Source organism: Rhinoderma darwinii, chromosome 13 (assembly GCF_050947455.1).
Source record: "Rhinoderma darwinii isolate aRhiDar2 chromosome 13, aRhiDar2.hap1, whole genome shotgun sequence".
Classification (NCBI taxonomy): domain Eukaryota; kingdom Metazoa; phylum Chordata; class Amphibia; order Anura; family Rhinodermatidae; genus Rhinoderma; species Rhinoderma darwinii.
This window is the reverse complement of record NC_134699.1, coordinates 45,702,107-45,719,121: the sequence shown is the minus strand read 5'-3', so window position 1 is coordinate 45,719,121 and position 17,015 is coordinate 45,702,107. Positions and strand designations below refer to the sequence as shown.

The 17,015-nt window shown below is 45.7% G+C and overlaps 1 protein-coding gene across 1 annotated transcript in view; it reads right to left on the bottom strand.

The window, feature by feature from the left end:
* LOC142666604 (monocarboxylate transporter 6-like) overlaps nucleotides 1-14,420 on the bottom strand; it is a 48,350-nt gene extending 33,930 nt beyond the window's left edge. Inside the window, 1 exon segment of the mRNA XM_075846729.1 lies at nucleotides 14,339-14,420. The gene's annotated coding sequence lies outside the window, so the exon portion shown is untranslated.
* Nucleotides 14,421-17,015: the final 2,595 nt, after the last annotated feature.

The window sequence follows — 17,015 nt, the reverse complement described above, 5'->3', positions numbered from 1 at the left end:
TTGAACCCCTCGATCAGGAGACGCCAGCGCTCGCATCTGCCGGATCCCGTAGGGTGCGTGCGCACGCTCGTCCACGCTCCTCATGGACGACCTTTGACCCGTGAGTACCCTGGATTATAAGAGGGGTCTAGCCCCCTAGTTCGATGAATGAGCATTGTTGTGTTTCCTTAGTCTGTCTATGCAAATTGGTCCCTTAGTGTTTCCTGCTCCCAGTGTTTCCTGTTCCTGTATCCCGATCTAGTGCCGTGCTTGCTATTGTCTTGTCGTGCTGGATACCACGCTTGACTGCCTACCCACGCCTGTCGTCCACCTGCTGCCTAGTTCCTGCAAGCTACTGTCCGTGCTGCCACAGGTATCCTATATACCATAGACTCAGACCTGCGCCCTGTTGGCCAGCTGCCTTACCGCCAAGGTGGTACGGCCCAGTGGGTCCACAGATCCTTCGCGACACACACACAGTATGTGTCCCCAGCGGAGAATTCTTCTCCTGTCTGCCAGCCGAACAAAAGTCTTAGGGTATGTTCACACGTAGTCAACCAAAACGTCTGAAAATCCAGAGCTGTTTTCAAGGGAAAACAGACCCTGCTTTTCAGACGTTTTTTTACCAACTCGCATTTTAAGGGTATGTTCACACGTAGTCAACAAAAACGTCTGAAAATCCAGAGCTGTTTTCAAGGGAAAACAGACCCTGCTTTTCAGACGTTTTTTTACCAACTCGCATTTTTTGCGGCGTTTTCACGCCGTTTTCGCGGCGTTTTTTACGTCCGTTTTTGGAGCTGTTTTCATTGGAGTCTATGAGAAAACAGCTCCAAAAACGTCCAAAGAAGTGTCCTGCACTTCTTTTGACGAGGCTGTATTTTTACGCGTCGTCGTTTGACAGCTGTCAAACGACGATGCGTAAATAACAGGTCGTCTGCACAGTACGTCGGCAAACCCATTCAAATGAACGGGCAGATGTTTGCCGACGTATTGGAGCCGTATTTTCAGACGTAAAACGAGGCATAATACGCCTCGTATACGTCTGAAATTTGGCCGTGTGAACATACCCTTACCAACTCGTTTTTTTACCAACTCGTTTTTGGAGCTGTTTTCATTGGAGTCTATGAGAAAACAGCTCCAAAAACGTCCAAAGAAGTGTCCTGCACTTCTTTTGACGAGGCTGTATTTTTACGCGTCGTCGTTTGACAGCTGTCAAACGACGACGCGTAAATAACAGGTCGTCTGCACAGTACGTCGGCAAACCCATTCAAATGAATGGGCAGATGTTTGCCGACGTATTGGAGCCGTATTTTCAGACGTAAAACGAGGCATAATACGCCTCGTATACGTCTGAAATTTGGCCGTGTGAACATACCCTTAGGGAGGGATGTCTCTAACTTGCAAAGGATTGGCCGTGACAAAACAGTAGAGGTCTATGATACTATGAAGGAACTCCACAGTGTCCTCTATTTCAAACGACCTGGACAGGGCATCGGCCCTCATATTTTTGTCAGCAGGACGGTGGTGGAGCACAAATTGGAAACGGGTGAAAAAGCAGCGACCACCTGGATTGATGGGGGTTTAGCCGTTGAGCCGACAGGAGATAGGTGAGGTTCTTGTGGTCGGTGTATAGCAGGATGGGGTGAGCTGCGCCCTCGAGCAGGTGTCTCCACTTCTCCAGAGCCAATTTGATGGCCAGTAGCTCCCGATCTCCAATAGAGTAATTGCATTCTGCAGGGGACAAAAAGTCTTGAGTAATAGCCACATGCTACTGCCTTTCCTTTGGAGCTTCTCTGGAACAGAAGTGCACCTGCACCAACAGAAGAAGTGTCCACCTCCAACAAGAACTGCCGAGTCACATCAGGATGATGGAGGATCGAGGCTGAAGTGAAGGCATTCTTGAGGCTATTGAATGCTGATTCTGCCTCTGGAGTCCACACTTTGGCGTTCATACCTTTCTTGGTAAGGGTAGAGATGGGGGCCGTCAGTGAAGAGAAGTTTGGGATAAACTGCCAGTAGAAGTTAGTGAATCCCCAAAAAACGCTGTATGGCCCGCAGGTCCTGAGGACGTGGCCACTCCAGGATCCATCCTTTACTTTCTCAGGATCCATCTTGAGACCCTGATCCGAGATGACGTAACCCAGGAAGGGCAAAGAATTTTTTTCAAAAGGACACTTCTCCAACTTGGCATATAGGCGATTCTCCCTTAATCACAGCAGGACTTGACGGACATGTCTCCAATGTGTTGTTGGATCTGGGGAGAAGATGAAAATGTCATCAAGATCGACTACAACACATAGAGGAAATCTCGGAAGATATCATTGACAAATTCTTGGAAGACCGCGGGTGCGTTACACTGGCCGAAGGGCATCAACAGGTATACATAGTGCCTGTCTCGAGTGTTAAATGCCGTCTTCCACTCGTCATCTTGACGGATTCGGATTAGGTTGTAGGTTGTCTTGGCTCCTCGTATGCGATCAAATAATTCTGACATCAGTGGCAAAGGGTATCTGTTTTTGACTGTGATCTAGTTGACACCACGGTAGTCTATGCAGGGTTGAAGAGATCCATCTTTTTTCTTTAAAAAGGAGAACCCGGCACCGGCCGGAGAGGAGGATTTTCGTATGAAACCTCTCTCCAGATTCACCGTGATATAGGCTGGCATGGACTTAGTCTCTGGCAAGGAGAGGGGGTATACGCATCCATGGGGAGGTGAAACATCAGAAACCAGTTCAATCGGGAAGTCGTACACCCGGTGTGGGGGAAGCATCTCAACCTCCTTCTTGCCTAAGACATCCGCAAACTGCGCAAAATGAGTAGGCAGTCAGCGACTGAGACATAGGAGGCAGAACGGGATGAATCTGTAGCAGGCAGAGGGGGGGGGGACACTTGGAGCCCCATTGGAGAACTTCTCAGGAACTCCAGTCCAGCACTGGAGCATGAAGCCGGAGCCAAGGCAGACCCAGCAACACAGGATTGATGGCTTTGGGCAAAATGAGAAAGGTAATCTGCTCGGTATGAAGAGCTCCCACTTGAAGCTTCAGTGGCTTGGTCTTGGACATGATTGGGTCAGGCAGAGGAAGTCCATTCACCGAGGCAACAACCAGGGGTGTCTCCAAAGAAACCATCGGCAACTGGAGCTGATCCACTAAGTCCTGTTGGATGAACTTGGCCGCGGACCCGGAGCCTAGGTAGGCAGAGTCCCGATGCATCCTCTCACCGTACACTATGGTCACGGGAATGGACAATTTTGGAGAGAGTCTATTATTTAGTCCTTTTCCACCTAGGGTTGTCTCTCCAACCAATCCTAGGCTCTGGAGCTTTTTAGGCTTTTGGGGACACAGACACACAAAATGGCCTCCGAGGCCGCAATACAGACAATGTCCAGAAGCGCGTCTGCGCTGTTTCTCCTCCATAAGGTGGTGAAACGTCAGGAAGCAATTCAATAGGGCAATCGTAGATGTGATGGGGAGGAAGGGTCCCTGCCTCCTTCTTGCTGAATACGTCCGCAAAACTGGTATTATGTGAGGGTAGATTGGAGAGAGACTGAGGGAGTGGAGGCGAAACAGGACGATCCTGTAGCAGGCAGCGGAGAAGGCACTTGAACACCCATTGGAGAATTTCTCCGGAACTCCAGTCGAGAACCGGATCGTGTAGACGAAGTCAGGCCCAGCAGAATAGGCTTGATAGCTTTAGGCAAGATGAGAAAGGCAATCTGTTCCGAGTGAGGATCTCCGACTTGTGTCAGTGGTTCAGTGATGGACACAATAGGATCGGGCAATTGTAGGCCATTCCCAGAGGCAGCCAGAGGTCTCTCCAGAGGAACAGTGGGTAGATGCAAGCAAACCACTAGATCCTGCTGGATAAAATTTGCAGCTGCTCCACAATCCAGATAGGCAGAGGAGGTGTGTGAACTCTCTCCAGAGACAATGGTTACAGGAATATATAGTTTGGCATTTGGTGTCGTTCCACCTAGGATTGTCTACAACCAACCCTAGGTGTTGGAGTTTTCCTGCTTTTGTGGCCATTGATGCACAAAATGGCCTTTGAGGCCACAATACAGACACAAACCTGAAGAGCGTCTGCGCCTCTGTGTCTGCGCGGACAATTTTATTCTGTCCACCTGCATAGGTTCTTCTGGTGGAACAATGGGGGAAGGCAATAGGGGTCTCTGGAATGAGGGTGCCAATCTGTAGAAACGTCTCTCCCGCCGAACCTCCCGAGCATGTTCCTGGATTCTCATGTCGACCCGGTTGCCAACAGGATAAGAGCATCAAGGGTGGAAGGAAGATCATGAGCTGCTAGCTCGTCTTTGATGTGCGTGGACAGTCCTTGTCAAAAGGTTGCCACCAAGGCCTCATTGTTCCACGCCAGCTCCACCACCAGTGTGTGGAAGCAGATGGCATACTCTCCTACCGTCGATTCCCCTTGCTTGAGGGTCAGCAGAGTGGCAGTTGCAGAGGATTTTCAACCCAGCTCTTCAAATACTGTACGAAAAGTCTCTAAAAATAATGCTAGATCCAAGAATTCCGGGCCCTCCTGTACCAAGATGGGGTTCGCCCAAGCCGGGGCCCTGCCCTCGAGACTAGAAATGATGAATGCTCCGATGGCCTAATCAGATGGGAAGAGATGAGCATGCAGTATAAAATGGATGGTGCAGTGGTTAATGAAGCCTCTACAGGCTCTAGGATCTCATTCATAGGGTGGCGGTAGAGGTAGCGAAACTGTGGATCCGTAACAGGCAGGAGGGTTAACAGGCAGTGGAACAGCAGCAGCATCTACAGGAGGGGCAGGAGGATGATCCAGATGGGTGATGATAGAATTTACTGCCAGTAGGAGCTGATCCTAGCGTGCACGCAGGTCAAGCATATCCGTTTGCATCACCTGAAACACTGTTGGCCAGCAGGCTCCATGGCCTGAGCGTACTGTCACAATCTAGGGGTATGTGGACCCACTAGGCTGCTCCGCTGTAGCGGAGTGGCAGCTGGCCAAATAACAGTCCATATAAAGTCTATGCAAAGTCTTTAGCAATAGAGTACCTGTAAGAGTCCAGACAGTAGCAGAGGCTTTGGCTCGGATGGAGCTTGACTTGGCTGATGACACCAGACATGGCGGATGATACCTGATGCGGCAGATGACAGCAGACGTGGCAGATGATACACACGACTCCAACTAAAGGCTTAGGTACAGGAAACAACACAGCAACAGGATATAGGATGCAGGATACGGGAATACTGAGAGCAGGATACAACTAAGGGACCGTTTGTAATACGAACATGGGTAGACAACGACGCTCAGGCAAGGAGTGGAAGGGGGGAGCCCTTTTTATAGTCCAGGGTGATCTGGGGATTGGTTAGGGAACTTTCAGTATGTGCGCGCACCGGCCCTTTAAGGCCGGGGACGAGTGCGCACCTTAATACACAGGGCGGCCGCGCGAGCTGGCGTCTTTGAGGAGGTAGACGCTGGCAGGAGGCCAGGAATCTGCAGTTGCGGCCGTCCGACCATTGGGGGGGGGGGACGGTGGCAGGCCGCGACTGCAGCCGTTACAGTATGCACCACACACACAGTGCCCCTGTAGGTTGTTCCCCTTATAGAGCCCCCTGTATCTTGTTCCCCTCATAGAGCCTCCTGTAGATAGTGCCCCCTGAAGAAAGTGGCCCCTTTAGATAGAAGGCTCTATAGTGCCCCTTGTAGTCCACAGGCTGTAAATAGTGCCTTCTGTAGTTAGTGTCCCCTGTAGAGTCCCCTGTAAATAGTGCCCCCTGTAGCTATCTACAGGGGGCACTATCTACAGAGGACTCTATAGGGGACCCTGATAATTTCCCCCTGTAGCGTCCCCTGTAGATAGAGCCCCCTATAGAGTTCCCTGTAGATAGTGTCCTTTGTATATAGTGCCCCCTGTAGCATCCCATGTAGATAGGGCCCCTGCAGATAGGGCCCCCTATAGAGTCCCCTGTAGCGGCTCTTGTAGATAGGGGCCCCCTATAGATAGTGCTCCCTGTAGCTTCCCCTGTAGATAGGGCTCCCTATAGATAGTGCTCCTATAGTGTCCCTTGTAGTTAGGGCCCTTTTAGAAAGGGCCATTTATAGATTCCCCTGTAGATAGTGCCCCCTCTAGCGTCCCCTGTAGATGGGGCCCCTGTAGAAAGGGCTCCCTATAGAGTCCCTTGTAGCTATTGCCCCCTGTAGATAGGGCCTCCTATAGAGTTCCCTGTAGATAGTGCCCCCTGTAGCATCCCCTGTAGATAGGGCCCCTGTAGATAGGCCCCCTATAGAGTCCCCTGTAGATAGTGCCCCCTGTAGCATCCCCTGTAGATAGGGCCCCTTTAGATAGGCCCCCTATAGAGTCCCCTGCAGATAGTGCCCTCTGTAGCATCCCCTGTAGATAGGGCCCCCTATATAGTCCCCTCTAAATAGGGCCCCCTATATAGTCCCCTGTATATAGGGCCCTGTCAAGAGGGGTACGTGGACCTACTGGACCGTACTGCCTTGATGGCAGCTGGCCAACAGGACACAGGTCACAGTTAATAGTTCATGTAGTGTGCCTGTGGTAACTCAGACAGTAGCAAGACAGGCTAGGCTGGGACTAGGCAGCAGGCAGGCACCAGGCATGGTGTAGCAGGACAGGCGTGGAACACAGCACAGAACGACTTCAGCTCAACACGGCACTTGACCATGATAGAACGGGATACGGGTTACGGGTAGCCGGAACGGGGAACACTGAGAACTGGAAAACACTAGGAGACCATTTGCATAGATATACTAGGATAACGACAACAAGGCTCAGGCAAGATAGGGAGGGGCAGGGCCCTTCTTATAGTCCAGGGTGCTCTGGAAGCAATGTGCGCTCCAAGGCTGACTGAGCTCGCAAGCGCACCCTGGTGGTCACAGTGGAACAGGACGGCCGCATATGCAGACATCTCTGGAGAGAAGGGCGTTGACCGGATGGAAGGAGTTTGTGGTCAGCGACCACAGATGTTAGAGGCCCCCTATATAGTCCTATGTAGTTAGTGCCCCTGTAGCATCTCCCCTATAGATAGTGCCCCTATATAGTCCCCTGTATATAGGGCCCCCAACACTTCCCAATGTAAAAGAAAAAAAAAACATTATATCCTTGTTTGACACTGTTCCTGCACCATCCTCCAGCAACGCCAGGCCTCATACAGTGAAACAACGCAGCGGCATGATGATGTCATTGCACCAAATGCATGATCGCTAAAGTGCCAAATGGCGAGGCATTCTGTGCCTCGCCATGTAGCACTAGGCAAATCATTTTTATCCGCACCCCTAAGGACGCAGATACAATTGAGTGCTGGGGATCGTTCCCGGGTTCCTGCTTCACCCCGTTTCTCCGAATCTGCTGTAATTTTAACAACCGATTTGGGAGAACCGGTGCGAACCAGCCGGATCTCACCCCTGATCTTAACTGATAAAACATAAAAAATATAAACTACATTTTGCAATAAAATATTAGATTTAACCCATGACTGTGATTTTATAAAATTCCCACATAACCGTTTAGCAGACAAAGTATCAGACATATTAGACGTTAAATCCTTTTGCATATACTTACAACACACATAGGAATTGAATGTGTAACACACATACCTCAATCAGCCATAACCACTGACAGGTGAAGTGAATATCATTGATTATCTTGTTTAAATGGCGCCTGTCAAGGGGTCGGATATATTAGGAAGCAAGCGAACAGTCAGTTCTTGAAGATGATATGTTGGAAGAAGGAAAAATGGGCAAGCGTAAGGATCCGACCGACTTTGACAAGGGACAAATTGTGATGGCTAGACGACTGGGTCAGAGCATCTCCAAAACGGCAGGTCTTGTGGGATGTTCCAGGTTTGCAGTGGTTAGCACCTACAAAAAGTGGTCCAAGTAAGGACAACTGGTGAACCAGCGATATTTTCATGGGTACCCAAGACTCATGCACGTGGGGAGCACAGGCTAGCCAATCTGGACTGATCCCAGAGAAAAGCTACTGAAACACAAATTTTTGATATAGTTGATATCTATGTTTTAGCTATAAATAGATTTAGTTGCTGGCTATGATAGAAAGATGTCAGAACACAGTGCATCGCATCTTATTGCGTTTAGGGGATGCATAGCTGCAGATGGTCAGAGTGCCCATGCTGAGCCCTCTCTACCTCCAAAAGCACCTACAATGGGCACATGATCATAAGAACTAGACCATGAAGCAATGGAAGTAGGTAGCCGAGTCATGTGTATGGCACTATGGCAAGAAGGCAAGCCAGGGGAGGCAGTGTGATGCTATAGACAATGTTCTGCTGGGAAACCTTGGGTCCTGGCATTTATGTGGATGTTACTTTGACATGTACCTCTACCTAAACATTTTTGCAGACCAAGTATACACTTTCATAGCAATGGTATTTCCTAATGGCAGTGGCCTTTCTCAGCAGGATAATGTGATCTGCACGAGGGGGACCTACACAATATTAAGCAGGTGGTTTTAATGTTATGGCTGAGCAGTGTATATGCAACATCATACAGCCCCACTGGCAGCAGCAAACACAAACATACTTTATCAGGTAATGGAACAACTCCTATGATGTATTTATAAAGGTATAACAAATGGGCTGCTTTGCAGAAGATATACACTACCAGTCAAAGGTTTTAGAACACCTACATTTTTCTAGTTATTGTTGAGATTAACACAGTTCTAGTACAGAAAATAACGTGAAATGGTTCAAAGCTTCAAAAGTAAATTGAAAACATAAAAATAATATTAATTTTTAACCTCAAACGCAACAATAGTCTGAATTTCTGATTTTAACCAAAGGGCTTTTTATCAGGGAAGACATCAAGGACAGCTGCAAAGAGCAGCACAGAAAGCAAATTAAGGTTTGAAATTGGATGCAAACTATTTCTACAGGTGTCTCAACCTTTGGAGATTACGTTCAAACCCTCTGATTCTTTATAATCAGTGTTGGAACGGACTGCAATACAACACCCTGTACGGCAGGATTTGGACAGTTATGCCCTCCAGTACAGAATTGCTATCATAATGACAAGAAAAAGGCAATTACAAAAGAAGACAGACAGAAAATTATAACTTAGAAGTGTAGGACTGTCCTACAGAGAAATTGCCAAGAAAGCCAAAGTGGCAGTCAGTACAGTTTCCTATACCATCAAAAGGCACTTGCAAACTGGTGTAAACTCTGACGGGAAGAGGTCTGGCAGACCACAGGCCACTACAAAATCAGATGACAACTTTTTGAGAGTCAACAGTTTCGTGATCGGTGCCTCACAGCACAAAATCTTCAAGCACAGCTTAATGCAGCAAAAAAATTAACAAGTTTTCATTTCAACTGTGAAGAGGAGATTTCTATCTGCAGGTTTGACAGGTCGAGAATCAGTAAAAAAGCCACTGCTAAGATTGCAAAATGAAAAAAGAAGACTTGCCTAGGCCAAGCAGCACCTCCATGGGTCTACTGAAGAGTGGAAGAAGGTCTTATGAACTGATGAATCAAAATCTGACATCTTTGTTACATCACGCAGGGTTTTTGTACGTCGTCGACAACTTGAAAGAATTATTCCTCAGTGTGTGACACCAACTTTCAAACATGGAGGAGGAAGCGTGATGGTCTGGGGCTCTTTTGCTGGATCCAGAGTTGGCAACTTGCACAGGGTTACTGGCACACTGGGCAAAAAGGGCTACCAGAGCATTTTGATGTGCCATGCAATACCCTCTGGTGTACGCCTACTTGGTCAGGGGTTCATATTACAACAAGACAATGATCCAAAACATACTTCTAGGTTATGTCAGAACTACCTCAGAAGACAAGAAGAAGCCAGTAGACTTCAAAGAATGGACAGTCTCTAGACTTAACCCCAATTGTGCTTGTTTGGTATGAACTGGACAGAAGGGTGAAAGCAAAGGAACCTACAAGTGCAGCACATTTGTGGGAACTACTGCAACAATGTTGGGAAGAAATTTCTGAGCAATATCTGAGTGCAATTGTAGAATAATGCCTCGATTGTGTAAAGCTGTTATATAAGCTAGAGGTGGTTACTTTCAAGAGTCAAAAATCTAGATTTACTTTGTTGTAACAAAGTTAATACATTATTTTCATTCATCTTAACTTGTTTATTTCTTCTATGCTTTCATTTCAAAGTACATTTGAGACATTAAATTCTGTAAATCAATAAAAACTGAAAAAATTGGCGTGTTTAAAACTTTTGACCAGTAGTGAATTGCACATGTAACGATCACACACATACCTCAATCAGACATAACCACTGACAGGTGAAGTGAATAACATTGATTATATTTTTAAATGGCGCCTGTCAAGGGGTGGGATATATTAGGAAGTGCATATATACATTTATATACGCACACACACAAACCATTCGTGCACAGACATACCTGTATCCACCCCAGCTTTCACCGATGCCAACAAATCCATCACAAAGATAAACGTGCAGACAAAAAGGAACTTCCATAAAACCTCAGATTTAACACACTGAAAGTTCCCACATACAGTTGAACAGCTCACACATGGAGCAGTAAAAAAACAACACAGGATATACAGTGTTACTATCGCATACCTCCCAATCGTCCCGGACTCAGCGGGACGCCGGTGGTATGTCCCGCTGTCAACTGTATCTGCGTCATCGGGACGCAGATACAGTTGAATCCAGTGCTGAAGCAATGAGCCATCTCCTCCCTGCTTCAGTGTTCACTGTGTGTGTAGCTGCCGTGAGTCGCTCAGCACAGACAGGCACGATGTAGTGATGTCATTGGGGCATTTTATTGTATGGTGGCACCTGCTAAGGGGGCATTATACTGTATAGGGGGCAGCTAAGGGGGCATTACACTGTATGATGGCAGCTAAGGTGGCATTATACTGTATGGTGGCAGCCAATGGGGCTTTATACTGTATGGTGGCAGCTAAGGGGGCATTATACTGTAAGGGGGCAGATATAGGGACATAATACCGTGTGAGGGCAGCTATTTGGCATTATACTGCGTGGGAGGCAATCTGGGGTATTATACTGTATGGGGGGCAGCTATAGGGGCATTATACTGTGTGGGGGGTACCATGGGGGTATTATACTGTGGGTAGGCAATATGGGAGCATGATACTGTGTGGGCTGAACCCGGTGTGTATGGGGGGGGGGGATTGGGCGAGGTTAGAGGCATGGCTTACCAGGGAAAAAATGTGTCCCTCTTTGAGATACTTGAAAGTTGAAACGGTTTTGACCAATTAGAATTACACAGAGTTCTACTCTCTCTTTCTTTCTTCCTTTTCCCTTCCCCTCTCTGTCATTTAAGCCTTACACACACTTATACAGCACAACACACACAAACATTCCCCCACTCGAGCCACTACATGCACTCGGTCACTTTTGTAGTAATACCTTGTTTGTTATCCCCAGGTCACCTGTAGTTGTGCAGCTAAGTTTGAAGCTTTCCTTTTCTCTGCTACCGGTGTAATTTGTGATAACTGTTCTCCTCCCTCATCGGGACACACCTGCAGTACTCAGCCTGAAATTCCCTCCCCTTTCACCTGAATCCCAGGGACAACTGGCGTCAGGTAACCGTGACACAGCATATGCACAACAAAAGGGTACAATGTTATATCAGGGGGTAAAGGGTAGGACATTGTGGGCATCACCACCCACACACTGCAATTTACCGGAAAGAGAAACAATAATTTATTATATATAGCGCAACTTCAAGTCATGTTACCTGTTATGTGTGCACACAAATATTGTGCAACACAAGATAATTCAGCTGTTTAGTCCAAGAACTACATTTCCATTATGCACTATATATATATATATATATATATATATATATATATATATATATATATATATATATATATATATATTATTTTCTTATTGGGAGACTTGTGCATCAACTTGAGTGCCGTATTCTGCAATTTTTACACTGGGCCATTATCGGGCAGACAAGCGTTCATAGAACGCTCATTGCCGATAATTGCCCTGTGTAAACAGGGGAATGATCAGCAGATAAATGAGAAAACACTTGTTTATCTGCTGATCGTATCGTTTTATAAAAGTAAAATAATATCGTTGTCGACAGCACATCTCCCGGTGTAAACAGAGGGAAGCTCTGCCGACATGATAATAATGTATGGGGAAGAGCAGCGATGGGAGTAGTCGTGCTGCCGACATGATAAAAATGTATGGGGACGAGTGATGGGAGTAACGACCGCTCGTCCCCATCCATAGCTCCTTGTGACAGGAGCAAACGAGCGCCGATCAACAATGTCTCGTTGATCGGCGCTTGCTGCACCTACCAAAATCGGACAGTGTAATAGGGCCTTAACTCTATGAAAAAACTTCTTGGAATAACCATTTATGTCTGTGGCATTAAAGATGTTTAGAATCATGCATTTTATGAAGAGTATATTATAAATGGGAAGTAAGGAAAGGAACACAAGTAAATATTGGAAACAACACATGTTTATGAGGGCAGGCAGAGTGATGTCAGTTTCTTTGAACGACTGACACCCACCCCCACAACCAAGTTCATCACATTCGTAGCCGCTCGTACCTTAGACACACAGTATAGAGTTACCAGTGACACTACTAAAATAGAAGGACATTTCTCTTTGACACAGATAGACAGGTGTCTTAATCATTTGACTGTGAAACACAGTCATGTAAGATGTAACATGTAACATGTAAGATGTTAGAAACATACATTTTAGCAAACTTGACTCTTGTGCTTTGCTTCATATGTTTGCATTAGATCATTGTTCTGTAGCAAATTGCCAGGAGCTTCCCAGAGCTATCTACCTGCTAATATTACGCCACTTTGGCCGCCTATGGATGCACTGGAGGTGGTTGATTGGACATAATCTGCTGTTCACATTTCAAAGCTGAGATTATATATTTGTTTTGATTCACAAATGTTTCCATAGTGAGTAATTACTGCAGGACTTACAAACATAGAATAATAGGAAACAATATCACAATAATTATATCAATAGGGATGTGCCCTATAAGGGCATATGAAAGTCATTGTGGGGGGTCCCTCTTCTATGACCCAGATCAGAGAGTTGTTAGCAAGCAGTGGCTCTCAGGCTGTCCATGTATTACATGGAAAAAACATTTATCTGAAAAGCTGCCATGAAATCCGTATTTGGTCTCGTTCTATGAGTTTGTATGGCCTACTGCTTTATCGTTGGGCTCATATTACTCCTACATTTCATGTTTCTAATTTACAGTAACATAATTTACATGGCAAAGTTTACATGGCAAAAATAGGATGAACTAACTTTTTGGACTGCAGAGGTGTAACTTGCTCAAATGTACAATCTGTAACAGAGTCTCCCACCTATCATGAGTATCTATTGGAAAGTCACTTAGTTCTTAAAGGGGAGGCGTCACCTCTCCTGACATGTCTGTTTTAGTAAATAATTCTATTCCCTATAAAGTAACAATTCTAGAGCACCTTTTCTAAAAACTCTGCATTGTGCCATTCCCCTGTTATTCCTCTTGGAAATGTATTAATAGAAAGCGAACTGGTAGTTATCATTCCCTTGTCAACGGGTAAGGTCCCTACACAGTCTGGCACTGTCCAATCAGTGCTAACAGTGTCAGACTGTGTAGGGAGGGACACACCCCATTGGCAAGGGGCATTATAACACCCAGTTCTCGATTTATTTATACATTTCCAGGAGGAATAACAGAGATATAGCACAAGGCAGAGTTCAAAGAAAAGATTCTCCAGAATTTCTATTTTATGTGGAATGCAAGTATTCACTAAACGAAACATGTCAGGAGAGCTACAGTCCCTCTTTAAGTACAACCTATTTTATGACTAATATTTGTCTACAGAGATTATATGGTTGTGTGTACCTTTCATCATGGGTGTTGGTAAAATAGATAAATCCACTAATTAAAAAGGGTGTACAGATACTCTTGGCTGTAAAGTATTTATAAAAAGGCCTTTTCATTCAGCTTTTTTCTGCTTTGTCCTTCGGGAGTCATTATATTCAATTACAGCATATACCCCATAGATAGAGATGCAGATTGATGGATATGTACAGTACATGCATATATAGGATATAGTTAGAAAATATATTAAGAGATATTTTAAAATCTAAAAATGACAAACAAAAATATAGTGCAATATAATAGTTAAGGACGTAAAAGCAGCACATTAACCAGTTAAATATCTTGTGTTTAGCAGAAATATCCACCCACATTACACACAGTTAACTGATAGCCCCTAATAAGAGAGGGCTGTCTAAAGTATTAGTAATCGAAAAGCAGATATGTTACATGTGAAAGGATTAGCAAATGATCATAGAGCAGGATTTAGGGGAATAGCACTGATATAACTTACAATTTATATTAAATAGTAGGGCTTCATTTTACTTTTGACATGTGGACTTGGCCTCCCAGCTTCTGACCTGCCCTCTTTCCCGTCTCAGATGATTGTATTTTTGACTGTGTCCCATGGATCAGGAGTTAGGTGTGGGATCCAGATCCCTGGAACAGAGACAAATTCAGCAGGCACAAGTAGGAAAAGGGAGGAGACTGGAAGGGAAGACGCAGAAAGAGGAAGGAAAAGAGGAATCGAAGGAGGGAAGAGAAAGGTTTCATAGGAAGGGGAGATGTGTACAGGCAGGACATGGAATATAGATGTTTTAGTCTAAGTAGACACAGCGATAAGCACTAACGGGAAAAACTGAATAAAGAATGATATCAGATAGGCCAACATGCTAGACCATGACATGATACAGTGCAATGAGTGGTTTGCAAAAAGAAACAAATTACATTGTACACAAATTTTATAGCTAAAACATTTACCTTCTGATACAAGGGAAGATGAATAACTGTTTTGCTTATATTTGCATTTACACTTTATAGCTTTGACATTGTATTTTTATGCTCTTAGTACTAAACAGTTGTTTTTCTATGATAGACATCTATATTATAGGATAGCATCAGTGGAAGTTCAGTAGCCGGGGTCCCCACCAAAGTGAAATACAAAAGGCCCAGTCATTGGGCACATTGTTAGAGTTAGAGTATGTTCACACGCTGAGAGGCAGTTACGTGTGAAAAGACAGACTGTTAACAGCTGCCTCGTTTCACACGTAAAAGCTCCTCCTCGTAATTTACGAGGCGTCTGAGACGCTCGTAAACCTTGAGCCGTGCTTCATTGATTTCAATGAAGAACGGCTCAAATTACGTTGCAAAGAAGTGTCCTGCACTTCTTTGCCGAGGCAGTAAATTTACGCGTCGTCGTTTGACAGCTGTCAAACAACGACGCGTAAATTACAGGTCGTCTGCACAGTACGTCGGCAAACGCATTCAAATGAATGGGCAGATGTTTGCCAACGTATTGCAGCCCTATTTTCAGACGTAAAACGAGGCATAATACGCCTCGTATACGTCTGAAATTTGGTCGTGTGAACATACCCTTACAGAGAGGTGTGGTTTTTTTAGAGCATTAATTGTAAAAGAAACGTAGCATGTTACATGCGTGGTCATCTCTCCATAAAAATCAATGGTGGGATACTTTTGTACTTATATTGGTGGGTTCCCAGCTGTCAAATCCCCACTGATTTGGCTCTGCTTGAAGTATATATTATACTGTTATGCATTTCAGAGCCTTTTTCAAGGCCGTCAGAGATGCTGTCACCTTTGACAGCAAGAATAGCACAACATGCAATGCGATACTTGCCACTGAAATTATGGAAACCTCGACAGAAATAGACCCCATTGTTAGTTAATGAGTTGGTCAATGCGTGAAACAACTAATCTGTCACAACGTCATGGCATCTCTTGTAAATGGCAGCCATGATGCTAGTGTGAACATAGCCTTAATATTAGATTATTTAATAAAAACACCTGACAGAGTTATATAATTGGTAAAAATAAAACTGTTGTGCATTTATTTGAGTAACTGAGACACAACACAGGCACAGAGGGAATTGGTGGTGCATTATTACAATAATAGATGCAGCAATAGACTAATGGGTACTAAATCCCTCCCAAGATGCATTAGTCGAGCCATCAAATAATTCAAAATGTCCAAAATTCTATAAAAAAGGGTTTAAAGGGGTATTATTGAATGTCATGGCATTTCATTAGGGTATGCCATAAAATTCTTATCGGTGGTGCTGCAGTTTGTGCCTCCTGTAGATAGCGCCAAACACAGCCCCCATGCAGAAATCGCCACACACACAGCCCCCTGTAGATAGCACCACACGCAGCCCCTCAGCAGATAGCGCCACACTGCCCCCCTGTAGCTAGCGCCACAGTCCTCCCCCTAGTAAATATTGCCACACAGCCTCCCCTAGTAGATAGTGCCACAAAGCCCCCCTTAGTAGATAGTGCCACAGCCCCCCTTAGTAGATAGTGCCACACAGCCCCCCCTTAGTAGATAGTGCCATACAGCCCCCCTCTTGTATATACGGCCACACAGCCCCCCCTTGTATAAAGTGTCACTCAACCCCGCCCTTGTATATAGTGCCGCACAGCCCCCCCTTAGTAGATAGCGCCACACACAGACCCCTGTAGGTAGCACCACACAGCCCTCCCCCTTGTAAATAGTGCCATACAGACCCCCTAGTAGATAGTGCCAGACAGCCTCCACTTAGTATAGTGCACCGCAGCCCCCTTCACTTGTATCTAGTGCCACACAAGTCCCACCTTGTGTATAGTGCCACACAGCTCCCCCCTTGTGTTCAATGCCACACAGCCCCCCCTTGTATATAGTGCCACACAGGCCCCTCCCTTGTATATAGTGCCACACAGCCGCCCTCCCTTGTATATAGCGCCACACAGCCCCCCTCCCTTATATATAGTGCCACACAGCCCCTCTTGTATATAGTGTCACACAGCTCTCCCTGTATATAGTGCCACACAGCCCTCTCTCCCTTGTATATAGTGCCACTCAGCCCCCCTCCCATTGTATAAAGTGCCACAAATCCCCCTACCCTTGTATATAGTGCCACACAGCCCCTACTTGTATAAAGTGCCACACAGCCCCCCTTTGTATATAGTGCCACACA